Source organism: Dipodomys ordii, unplaced genomic scaffold (genome assembly GCF_000151885.1).
Source record: "Dipodomys ordii isolate 6190 unplaced genomic scaffold, Dord_2.0 Scaffold6, whole genome shotgun sequence".
Lineage (NCBI taxonomy): Eukaryota > Metazoa > Chordata > Mammalia > Rodentia > Heteromyidae > Dipodomys > Dipodomys ordii.
The window spans coordinates 4543400-4556718 of NW_012267222.1; positions in this window are offsets into that span (position 1 = coordinate 4543400).

Sequence of the window (13319 nt, forward strand, 5' to 3'; positions counted from 1 at the left end):
ACAATTTGAAGCCAGCACCAGCAGGAAAGTCCATGAGATTCTTTATCTCTAACTAGGTTGCTGTGGCTCAGTAGTAGAGTGCCAGCCTTGAGCAAAAAAGCTCAGGGACAGCACCCAGGCCCTGAGTTCAAGCCCCATGCCTGACAAAAACAAAAACAATGAAGCTGGCTGCCAATGGATGGTTCATGCCAGTAATTGTACCTACTCAGGAGACTGAGACCTGGAAGATCACTGGCTGCAGCCAGCCTGGGCAAAAACGTCTAAACAGCAAAATGCTGTGTCAGAGGCATGGCTCAAGTGGTTGCCGTGAGCAAATATACCAAGTGATAGAACATGAGGCCCTGGGTTCAAGTCTGCACAGGTGTGTGTGTGCATGTGCATGTGTGTCCAGCATTCTGGGAGTCACTTGGTTTCTTCCTGTAGTTAAAGCGTGCACTGAGGCAGGCATGTGACCCCAGCTCTGCTGCATAGAGCCTCCCACCCGTCAGCCCAGATCTGCCAGTGAGTGAGACTCAAGGCCTGAGCCCCACATAACTGCCTGTGCTTGGAGTGGCCAAGAGAATATGTGGCAAAGCTGGAGCACTGGCAGCCATTCTGTTACTGTGAGGAAGGGGCTATTGGGGGTGGCCGTAGTTGACTAGTTCCTGATCTAGAAAGGTGCAAACCTAAGTCCTCATTTTGATAGGCAGTTGGAAAGACTGGGGAGGCAGGAGAGGAGGGGAGAGAGCGTGCGGTCAGTCGTTGGCATGAGAGGTGACATTAGAACTGCCGGGCACTGGTGGCTCACGCCCTGGCTTCACAGCCAGCCTGGGCAGGAAAGTTGGTGAGACTTTTATCTCCGGAAGTGGTGCCGTGGCTCAATTGGTGGAGCACTCACCTTGAGCTGAAGAGCTTAAGCACCCAGGCCCAGAGTTCAAGCCCTGCACCAACAAGAAAACTGCCTCTGCGACTCTGCAAGCTAAAGAGGGTGGCTAGATTTTCGCTCCCTCAGTTGGTCCGTTGAGCCTCTGTTACATGTCAAGCTCTTCCTGCTCAGTGACTGAGCGGTGGAACTAAGTCTTAGAGTTGGAGAGATGAGCGGCTTTGCATGCGTGGCCTGTGAAAACAGGCCCAGAAGACGGGCAGGGCCGCTTCCTGCGCACCGCGGGCTGATAGGAGGCTGGTGTCTGTAGAGCGCCGCCTGGGTACAGGAGACAGTGCGCAAAGGTCCCGAGGCCGGCCTGGGCCGGGGTGTGGCGCTGCAGAGCCTTCGGGTCCCGGGGCTCCTGGCCCTGGTTGGAAGGTGCTGGGGTTCGGCCTCACTGCCTGGAAGGCTCACTCCAGATTGGACCTTGGTAGGTGCTGAGCAGTGGAGGGCACCAGCCTGGTAGCATGGCAGGGGCACAAGGCAGTGCCCTCATTTCCAGCAGGAGCTGAGGCCACGTTGGCCCTGCACTTGTGCGTCGGGGTCGGAAAGGACTGTGGGGGCGGGGGGAGCGCCCTGAGGCCGCAGCACCGAGCGCGAGAGGCGGGGGCGGCCATCCCAGGGAAGGCATGCACAGCCTGCAAGCACCGGCGTCTGGGCCTCACCCAGCCTGGGGGTTTTCCCTGCAGCCCCCACCTGCCCACGGGAAGGGAGATGGGGAGATGCGCTGCCCTGAGCCCCGGGCTCCCGTTAGACCTGCCCTGGAGGACGCTCTGCCGCTGATCACGGGGGGCCTCGGTGAAGGCCGTTCTCCCTGGCAGTCTGGGGCTGGGGATCCAAGAACCGGCCATTCTCCAGTCACAGCTGGGCATGCAGATGAGGGGTGAGGCCGCGGGGCCTCCTGCTCTCCTGCGCTGGACACCGGCTTGCTGGCTACAAGCAGCCAGGGCGCCGGAGCCCGCCGGGGAGCTGCGTCATAAGAAGAAAGAGGAGGTGCGATGACCAGAGGCCCAGGTGAGCGTCCCTGGAGGAGGTGACTGTCCCCGCCCCCCTAGGGAGTTTATCACCCAGGTGTCCATCAGCACCCTGGGAAGCCGCTGGCTGCTGGCGCAGGTTTTAGGGGTCACGTCTGCCATGCGGCGTGAAGCGCACAGAAGGTCGGCCGGTGGCGTGCGGAGGCGCTGCTGTGGTTCACGCAGGGGCTGTGGACTTAGCTGGAACTGCCCTGTCCTAAACTTCAGCTGAGGCAGGCGGACCGGCTCTGAGAAGAAATCGAATGATGGGTTTACCATCACCACCTCCGCCATCAGCATCACTATCATCTCCATCACCACCACCACCATCACCACTACCACCACCATCACCATCACCACCACCATCACCATTACCACCACCACCACCATTACCATTACCACCACCACCACCATCACCATTACCACCACCACCACCACCACCACCACCACCACCACCACCATCAGCATCACTATCATCTCCATCACCACCACCACCATTACCACCACCACCACCACCATCACCATCATCACCACCTCCATCATCAGCATCAGCTTCACCATCATCTCCACCACCACCACCACCACCACCATTACTACCACCACCACCATCACCACCATCACTATCATCATCATCACCACCGCCACCACCACCATTACCATCCCATCCCCATCCGCATGATCTCTAGAACTGGGCCTCACTCAGATGAGCTCAGGCCCACAGGGCCACGAGGCTGTTGGGCCTCAGCAGCTCAACTCCTGTGCAGAGCTCCTTCAGTTTCTTTTACTTTCCTGTAAAAAAAAAAAAAAAGTGTGTGTGTGTGTATTCAAGTATCCCTAGAAGTTTTTCCATGGCCTAAGAATAGCTAGAGAACCAGGTGTGGAGACACATGCTGTAGTTGCAGCTACTTGGGAGGATTGCCTTTCGAGCCCAGGCCAAAAAAAGGAAGTGAGACCCCTCTACCCCCATCTCAGCCAAACACAAGTGCCACCAGAGCAGCCTGGCAGAAAAGCATGCGTCCCGATTTGAAATAATAGTTAAAGTAAAAAATAACAATTGGGATGCAGTTCAAGTCTCCGAATGCCTGACTAGCAAGCTGGGGTCCTGAGTTCAAATCCCAGTGCTGCCAAACACTAGCACCATTAGAAGGGCTGGGTTGTAGCTCCGTGGCTGCATGTCTGCTGAGCACATACAGGGACCTGGGCTTGAGCCCCAGCACCACACAAATAACCAAGTAATCTTACACTGGAACATTCATGCTCTTAACATTTGTGATGAGCACTTCCTAGGTACAAACTTGGGTTTGTGACACGAAGCCCAGGGGCTGCGGGGGGGGGGGGCGCGGCCAGGGCGCGAGTCTGCCTGCCCCTCTCTCCTTTCTTGGCTGGAGGGCTTTTCTCCAAAGCTAGGCAAGCTGCAGAAAGTGCCTGGCTCCAGGTCCTTCCTACCCTTACCGAGGAGGAAGTTGTATTCTGTTTCTAGAGCAGATGGAATGCAGTTGGGGTCAGAATTGTGTTTCTGGGTCCTTCAGGTGTCTCCAGCCTGCCGGGCAGAGCGCTGGGCGGGCTGGCTGGAGCCTGGTAGCCTGCAGGGCAGAGCGCTGGGCTGGCTGGCTGGAGCCTGGTAGCTACGCCATCAGCTTTGCAGAATGCACAATTCTTAGCCAGGTGCTGGTGCCTCACACCTGTCATTCTAGCTACCTGTCATTCTAGGAGGCTGAGATTGGAGGATCGAGGGTCAAAAACAGCCTAGGCAAGAAAGTCCATGAGACTTTTATTTCCAGATAACCAGCAAAAAGCTGGAACTGAAGCTGTGGCTCAAGTGGTAGAGCACCAGCCTTGAGCTGAAAAAGCTGAACGTGCTAGGCCTTGAGTACACACACACACACACACACACACACACACACACACCACCTCTCCACTTACCTTGCTGGATCACCGTCTGCAGAGGCATGGGGGATGGGAGAAAGGCTTGCTGGGTCTAATCTGGGGGCAGAGGCCGCAGGCCCCTCAGATCTGGCCTTCAGCAGTAAAATAATGCAGTAATGAAGTCAGCAGAGGCCACAGGCAAGATTAAGGTCACCCAGTTTCCTAATGCGTGGTTATGCCGCACTCCTTATCCGGGAGCAGACACCATTATCTCCCGGGGAGGCTGGTGATTTTGTCCTCAGTCCCTGAGGCCACAGTTCATTGCCACTTGGGGCTTAAAATGCTTTTAAAACATCTTAATTATATACCAGTCAATACCTGCTTAGAAAAGACTCAGACAGCACAGGAATGCATAAAGCCAGGACCTGGGGGGCTTTTTCCTGCCCTCCGCCCAACCCCACTTCCTCTCCCAGGAAGTCCTGGGGTCCCCTCCTCCAGTCTGTTTTCTGTGAATTCACACACATGTAATGGTGCAAGCCGGTGTCTACATGTTCACTCTGGGTGTACATAGCAGCCTGCACGGGCTAGTTTCAGAAGTTATTTTTAAGTGAGTAGATAAGAGGAGCTATTATGAACATTGTTGTGCAAATCGGAGTTTTTGGAGCTCAGTGTGTCTTGGACGTGTGTGTGCCCGTGTCCAGGCGACTTGCTTGATGCTGGTAGTTGAGCAGGATCACAGCACAGCTGTTCTGGGATGGACCGACCTCCCCATCTCTCTGTTACCAGATTTCCCTGTACCCCATTAAAAAACCTAGCCCCTGGTGGTGCTGGCATAGCTGCCAGTCTAGCTACTGGGGAGTCTGAGGACAAGAACTTCCCTTAGGTCAGGCCAGGCACTGTGAGGAGACCTGCCTCTTCCATGCATAAGGCTGGGCACTGGTGTTCATGCCTGTAATCATTGCTACCCAGGGGGCTGAGATCTGAAGAGCTCAGTTCAAAGCTCGCCAGGGCAGACACCTACAAGAGACTCATCTCCCATTAACTTGTAAAAAGCTGAATATGGAACTGTGGCTCAAGTGGTAGAGCACCAGCCATGAGCCAGAAAGCCAAGTGAGAGCAAGGACCCTGTGTTGGAATGTGTGACACAGACAAAAACAATGTACAAGGACCTGGGTTTGACCCCTAGCGCTGGGGGCGAGGGGAGTGAGGTAAATAAATCAATACAATTCATTATGTTTTATTTGGTAAAAACATATGTAAGAGTTGCCATTGCAACCATTTTTCAGGGTCCGATTGAGCAGTATTCCACACATCTGTAAGATGGGCCACGCATCCCCGCCATCGTCTCTAACGATTCTTTCCACCATGTGATGTGGGAACTCTGCCACTTCCTCTTTTTGTTTCTGCGTCACAGGATGTCCGGTAACTGCTGATCTTAGTGTGACGGGATTCCCTTCCTCTGTGAGGCCGTAGTGTGACGGTGCGCAGGGTTTCCGTGTGTCCACCCCTGGCAGACACTGCCAGCCCGGCCGCGGGCCTGGGGTGTTTCTCAGACATATGAAGAAGTGGAATTGTTGGATTGCAGGCTGATTTTCCTGGCGGGCTTCCATTTGGTTTGGTTTTGTTGAGACAGAATCTTACCACGTGTGGACCTGCCTAGCCTCAAACTCACAATCTTCCTGTCTTGGCCTCCTGAGTGCTGGGATTACTGGCCCCCACCTCCAGCGTGGTCTCCCGTGGCTCTGGTTTGTCTAGCCCTCATAACTAAAGATGTGTTTGTCTGTGTGTAAATCTTTGTGCCTTTTAGAATTGGGTTCTGGGTGTTGGTAGAATGAACAGATTGTTGTGGGGTTTTCCCCTTCTATTTGGTATTTTGTAATTGTTTTAGAGAGCTGCTCGGTGGCTCCATTGTGTGCCGCGTTCCCTCCATCTGTCCGTCGGTGGCATCTCCAATGAGTGTGCTCATGCATAGTCCCGGCCCTATGTTACCTCTTTTCGTTTTTTTAGTGTGTGTGTGTGTGTGTGTGTACACTGGTCCTGGGGCTTGAACTCAGGGCCAGGGTACCATCCCTGAGCTTTTTCACTTACTAGCATGCCAACGCTATAGCTCAAGGCACAGCTCCGCCTCCAGCTTTTTGTTAGTTCATTGGTGATCATTGTCTCATGGACTTTCCTGCCCAGGTTGTCTTCGAAACTTGATCCATAGCTTTCTGGATAGCTAGGATTATAGACGTGAGCCACACTGCGCTCTTACCTTTTTATTCCTTGAGACAACAAGTCACTAAATAGCCCAGGCTGGCTTCTAATCTGTGATCCTCCTGACTCAGCCTCCCAAGCGTTAAGGTTTTGGTCCTTTGCCACTGTGCTTCCTGTACAAGAAAGGTCAATGGACTGAGCATGGTAGTGCATGCCTGTAATTCTAGCGCTTGGGAAGCTGAGTCAGGAGGATCATAGGTTCAAAGCTGGCTTGGCTTACAGAATTCCAGTGGGTTCTTTTTCAAGTTTTACTCCCGAAAGCACCGCATGTACGTCTTTCTCCATTGTGTCTCATCAGTTCTCAGCATGGCAATTACAGTTATTTTAGACTCTTTGCTAATTTCAGCTTCTGGATGGTCATGGCTGTCTTTCCTGGTGATTATGGAATGCATTGTCCCTCGTTCCCAGCTTGCGCACATGGATGGCACACTGGATGTGCTGACACAGCACGCAGAGTAGCTTCTGTCACTTCAGAGGTGATGCGCTTTGTTCTAGAAGGAAACCGGTGACTAGATGGCCACAACCCCGGGACTCAGTTCTAGGATTTGTCAGGCCGATGTTTTCTCAGCTTTGTTCTTATCTTGGAAGCGAGGCCCTCGGTTCTAAAATGCAGCCCTGCCTGGGTTTTCAAAGAACCTGCAGGCTTTGCAGAGCACCTCTGACATGTGGCCTGGCGTCCAGCTCTGTCTCCGCCCCGCCCCGCCTTCTCCCTCCAGCCCTGCTCTCCACTCAGGGCCCGGGGATTCTGTACACTGCTGCGCAGACCCCACCTTCCATCCCCCCGAGGCCCTGGGACACAGTGACAGAGTCGCCAGCCCCAGAGGCCTGTCCAGAACCTCAGCCCTTGGCCTCTTCCTTTGAAGGGCGTTGATTGCTTTCCAGAATCTTCAGGTTGTTGTGCTTTAAAAAATAAAAAAAAAAAATTGTGGAATAGTCAGAGGCCTGAGCACTGTCTCTTAGCTTTCCTGCTCAAGACTGGTGCTCTACCCCTCAAGCGACAACTCCATTTCTGACTTTTGGCTGGTTAATTGGAGAGAAAGGTCTCATGGGCTTTCCTGCCTGGGCTGGCTTCAAACCACGATCCTCAGATCTCAGCCTCCTGAGTAGCTAGGATGACAGGACAGGCAGGAGCCACCAGCGCCCAGCTGTAAATTTATAACTTACATGTGGAATAGCATCAGCCGTGTCTGGGACAAACCAGCCCCATCCTCTCTTCTAGAACAAGAAGTCTGTCTCTCCTTCACTCCTCCCTTCTTTCCCACGGGTGCCCCTGGGATTTGAGTTCCCTGTCACTCACTTTGAATTCCACATAACAAGTGGCTTGTACCCCTGAACTTGAACCATGCCTCCTGCTCTGTTTTTGTTTTTGGTTGCTTGTGGGGCTTGAACTCTGGGCCTGGGCGCTGTCCCTCAGCTCTTCAGCTCGAGGCGAGCGCTCTACGCTTGAGCCACAGCACCACTTCCCAGCTTCCCTCAGATGTGCATATATATATGTGCATGTATGTGCCATATATGGGTCAAGAACACAAAGTCACTTAGAAATGATGCAGGATGAGTGGAGGTCCTTTTTTTCTTGAATCCTGTTTACTTTGTCCTATGTCCTTGCATTTTGGATTTCACATCCACATATCAGGGAGACTATGTGCCGTTTGTCTCTCTGCAATTGGCTTACCTCGCTCAAAATGACTTTTTCTAGTTCCATCCATTTCCCTGTGAATGCCATTATTTTGTCCTTCCTAATGGCTGCATAAGATTCCATTGTATATAGGTACCACATTTTTTTGGGGGGGGTCCGGTCGTGGGGCCTGAACTCTGGGCCTGGGGGCTGTCCCTCAGCTCTTCAGCTCTAGGCTAGCGCTCTACCACTTGAGCCACAACAACACTTCCGGCTTTTTTTCTTTTTGCTTATGTGGTGCTGAGGAATCGAACCCAGGGTCTCAGGCATGCAAGGCAAGCGCTCTACCACTGAGCCACCTTCCCAGCCCAGGTACCACAACTTTTGGATCCACTCATCTGTAGTGGGGCATCTGGGTTGTTTCCATATCTTGGCTGTTGTGAACAGTGCTGCGATGAACATGGAGGTGCACGTGTCCTTGTATGCTGGTTCCTGTTGCTCAGGATAGATGCCTATGGTCTTATTTTTTGAGTTGGGGAGCTTTTCTTCTGATATGTCTTATTCTCTGATATTGTATTTCTTTCTTCTCAGATGCTAAACACCTCAACTTTATCACACTTCCTATCCCTTGCCTCTTTTGTACAATAATCTATTCTTGTTTCATGGATGTGATATTCTTTCTGGTCTCCAGAGATTCATCCAGCTCCTGTCTGCTTCATGTGATGTGTGTGTGAGGTTTCTGGTTTTTCAGTGCTGGGAATGGAACCCAGGGCCTGGGCAGGCTCTCTGTCACCCAGCTTTCTATATCCCCACCCCTGGCTGTATTTGTTGAATTTTGTGCCTCTTAATATTTTATTTTTCCATACATGCTTTTTTTTTGTCAGTTATGGGGCCTGAACTCTGGGCCTGGGCCCTGTCCTTCAGCTCTTCAGCTCAAGGCTAGCGCTCTACCACTTGAGCCACAGTGCCACTTCCGGCTTTTTCTGCTTATGTGGTGCTGAGGAATCGAACCCAGGGCCTCATGCATGCAAGGCAAGCACTCTACCACTGAGCCACCTTCCCAGCCCCTTGGTTTTTATTTTATATCCTTTTATGTCTGGAAATTCCTCTTTACTGGCCTGTAGACCCCGGTTCTGATGACTAGATTGTCTCTGTCCCCATAGCCAAAAAAGACCCATGCTTAAGGAGCAGGTTAGGAGAGGCTGTCCATCCTAGCAATTGCAGGTTTCTTGAGGGTCAGGGCCTCACAGTGCCCCTGTCCCAGTGCTGGGGCCTCGGGTGCACTGTCATACTCCAGTTCACGTGAGGGTGGTGGGGGTGCCTGGCTGGTGGGGGGTCCCCAGCACCCTCAGCTCATGTGGGGCTCCCCCAGAACCCCGAGCTTCCTGCACCCAGGGTCCCTGCCACAGAGGACCCTGCGCATAGCTGAATCTCGATTTTTCGTGGCTCTTAGCTCTCCATCAAGCGAAACCCATCTGGCTTTCTGGCTTTCATGAGCTGCCAGCACCTTCGAGTATTGCAGTAGCTATTGTTGCTGTGCTCTGGAGGACTTGTTCTGACTTTTGGATTTTCTGAAGTTTTAGCTGGTGAGATGCTTCGTGGCCCTGCACGTTGCTCTCACAGTCTGGACTATAAAATACTAGCTCTGGGCCATTTTGAAATACAGTGTGCCTTGTCTTGGTTGAGAGTTAACTTAAGGAAAGGCCCTTTCTGAATCAGGATTTAAGACCAGAGATGTTGAAAACATATCCTCAGAATCAGATTATTGTCACTGAGGAAATCCTCTTCCATTCCCAGCTAGAGCCGTTATGGAGGAGGAGATAAACAATTGTAGAAAATGAGCTAGGCGCCGGTGGCTCACCCTGCAATCCCAGCTTACTCAAGAGGCTGAGCTCTGAAGATAGTGGTTCAAAGCCAGCCTAGAGCAGGCTCTAGTGCCAATTAACTAGTAAAAAGCCTGAAGCGGAGCTGTGGCTCAAGTGGTACAGTGTCAGCCTTGAGTGAAAAAGCTAAATGAGAGCATGAGGCCCTGAGTTCAAGCTCCAGTACTGGCGCAGAAACAAAAGACAAAAATGAATGTACATGATCTTCTAAGGCAGTCACAACTTCTGTCCATACACCCGGGTGTGCACACAATACAACAAAGTTTTATGTGCAACAGAGGGTGTGGCATCTGTATGATTCAGAAAGAGTCATCGGAGTTTGTGCTGTGGATCAGGCGCCGGGTGGGGATGGAGCCAGGGCAGGGTTACAGTGCATGCTGGGTAAAAGTGGGGGAGGGGGCCTCCTTTTGCCTATACCAGGACTATCCTGAGAATACTTTGTATCCACAAAAATAGTTGGTTTTGTGATGATCTAATGTGCAGAATCTTTAAGTATACAATTTAAGGGAAAAAATGCCCACAGAAGTTTCCCACTGGGAAACTCCAGATGCCAGAGGAAGATGCTTTCAATGACATCCGTTTCTTTAGGTGACAAGGCCTCGGTGACGGCCCGTGGGCTCCGGGAGGGAGAGGAGCGCGCTGACTCAGCAGCAACTCAGTTTGGAAGTGAAAAAAAGCAGCTTCAAAAACAAAACCCCATCAGTGGCTGCTCACCGCAACCTGCAGCGCAGCTGGCGGTGCTGCTGGGGTCGCCGCGCACAGCGCCCCCTGCCCACCCGCAAGGCAGATGCCTTCCTCACTCCAATCCAGTCTGTGCACACAAGTCCCTTACTCCCGAAGATTGAACCCAGGGCCTCTCCAGCTACCCACCCCTTCTAGTTTGGCTTGGCTTTTTTTTTTTTTTTTTTTTGCCAGTCTTGGGGCTTGAACTCTGGGCCTGGGCGCTGTTCCTCAACTCTTCAGCTCAAGGCCAGCACTCTGCCACTTAAGCCACAGTGCCACTTCCGGTTTTCTGGTAGTTCATTGGAGGTAAGTGTTTCATGGACTTTCCTGCCCAGGCTGGCTTTGCACTGCGATCCTCAGATCTCAGCCTCCTGAGCAGCTAGGCTGACAGCTGTGAGCCTCCTGTTCCTCATTTAACCAGGCGCCTGATCCTGGTGCTCCCACCAAATTTCAGAGTGGCCTGCACAGGAGACATCTGTCTGCATGAATGCCAGCCACAGCTCTACCCGAGACAAAGCGATATTTCTGAGAGGCGGACAGGCTACCCTGCTCTCCACCTGGCCAGGCCTTTGTCTGCATCCAGTAAAGCAAAAGAAAGCTGGTGGACATTCAAAAACACTAGCGCTTGAAGCAGCTCAGAAATGCCTGAACAACTGTGGCTATGGTTTAAGAAAGAAAAAGTGTTGCCGGGCACCGGTGCCTCATGCCTGTAATCCTATACTCAGGAGGCTGAGATCTGAGTATCGAGGTTCAAAGTCAGCCTGGGCAGGAAAGTCCATGAAACTCTTTATCTCCAATAAACCACTAGAAAACCGGAAGTGGAGCTGTGGCTTAAGTGGCAGAGTGCTCAGCCTTGAGCTGAAGAGCTGAGGGACAGCGCCCAGGCCCAGAGTTCAAGCCCCATGATGGACCAAAAAAAAAAAAAAAGTGTAGGTTGGACACCAATGGTTCACACCTGTAATTTTAGCTCCTGGTGAGGCTGAGATCTGAGGATCACAGTTTGAAGCTCGCTCAGGCAGGAAAGTCCACAGACTCATCTCCAATTAACCATCAAAAAGCCAGAAGTGGAGGTGTGGCTCAAGTGATACAGCACCAGTTTTGAAAGAGAAAGCTCAGGGCATCACCTAGGCCCTGAGTTCAGACTCCATTACAGGCACACACACTTGGTACTCTAGTTTTCTTTGAAATGGGGTACCACATGTGGGATTGAAGCGATGCCCCGGGCTTTGGGGCGCCTCTGCCCCTCTGAGGTCTGGCCACCTGGGCTCTTGTAAACAGCAGATGTGTAATTAGAGACCGCAGGCCAGGCCAGGCGGTACACAGCAAGCCTTGTCCTGCATCTGCCCGCGCAATGGTGGGCCTGGAGCGGGAGGCCCCGCCCCTCCACTCAGCCAGCTGCAGGACTGTCAGACCCAGGCTGCTCAGCCAAGAACTCTGATCAATTACAGAGCAGAAACACTGTGTACAAGGACACTAGTTCATCCAAGAACACGAGGCCAGCCAGGAATGCAAAATATACCAAGTCCAGCTTCCTGCCTGCTCTGCCCCAGGCGCCGGGACGGAGCCAAGGAAGGCTTGGCATCCAGGCCAGAAGGCGGGGCTCATGCTGGCTTTCACAAGAGAGGAGGGCGCCACGCTAGGCTGTCATGAAGGGAGACCAGACTGGCAGGGAAGGCATGGGGCTGTGCTGCTCACAGGTGTGGATCTGAAGTGACACACACAGAAGGAAGGCGCAGCCTGGCTCCTGTGCATGAGCTCCGAGGCGATGACAGGCGGGGCTGGAACTCAGGGCCTGGGTGCTGTCCCCTAGCTTTTTCGTTCAAGGCTCACACTACCACTTGAGTCACAGCTCCACTTCCGGCTTTTTTAATTAGAATCTCTTAGATGAGGGAACAGATGACACTGTATGAAAGGAAATGTACTTATTACCTGATACATGTAAAATGCAACCCCTCTGTACATCACCTCTATAATAACAAAAGATAAATTAAAAGAAAAAGTCTTTTGGACTTCCCTGCCTGGGCTGGATTCGACCCTGATATTCTGGTCTCAGCTAGGAGTAGCTAGGATTACAGGTATGAGCTACTGGTACCTGGCTGTAGGCTGATTTGGGTTCCTAGTAGGTGTCTAAACTTACAGGGCAAGAGCTTGCAGCAGAAGACAGGTACAGGGAGCTGGAAGCCCAGGTGGCAGCAGCAATCTTTGTAAGCAGTTGCTGACTTGAACTTGGAACACATTCCTTTCTCTCCTGTCCCAGCCCCTTCCCCACACCACAGCCCCACCTGCCACAGTGCTGCAGAGCTGTGATGCCTGAGACTCTTGTCAGGCCCAGGATACACATATATGTGTGCTTGCAACTCTGAATTCCAGGTAGATAACACGAAAGCAGGCAAGCTTGTTTAAACACGTGCTGGACTAGGTCAGATTCCTAGTGACTTAGGTAGAAGTTGCTAGAAGTTTGAGCGGGCAAGTAACAATTCTCACCCTCACAACCATTCAAGTACAGCAGACAGAGCTAAACCAGATGGACAGGTGTGAACTTCCCAGTTTCTGCTCCTCTCTTTCCCCAAATAAAAGCCCCCAAATGGCTCCTCAAAGTTGACTGATTCACAGGCAGAGGGAGTGAGCAAAGGAGCCGGGACATTTTTATCAGATGACCTTGTTTTCTGCTAAGAAAGCAAGTCCCCAAATACATTTTGGTTTGAACAAACATCATCATCATTTTTGTTGGTTATGGGGCTTGAACTTTGGGCCTGGGCACTGTCCCTCAGCTCTTCAGCTCAAAATTAACACTCTACTACGGAGCCACAGTGCACTTCCAGCTTTTTCTGCTTATGTGGTGCTGAGGAATCGAGCCCAGGGCCTCATGCATTCGAGGCAGGCCCTCTACTGCTGAGCTACCTTCCCAGCCCTATTATTATTTTTAATGATGAGAATAACTCAAAGCATTTTTTTTTTTTTTGTCGGTCGTGGGGCTTGAACTCTGAGCCTGGGTGATGTCCCTCAGCTCTTCAGCTCAAGGCGAGCACTCTACCACTTGAGCTACAGCGCCACTTCCG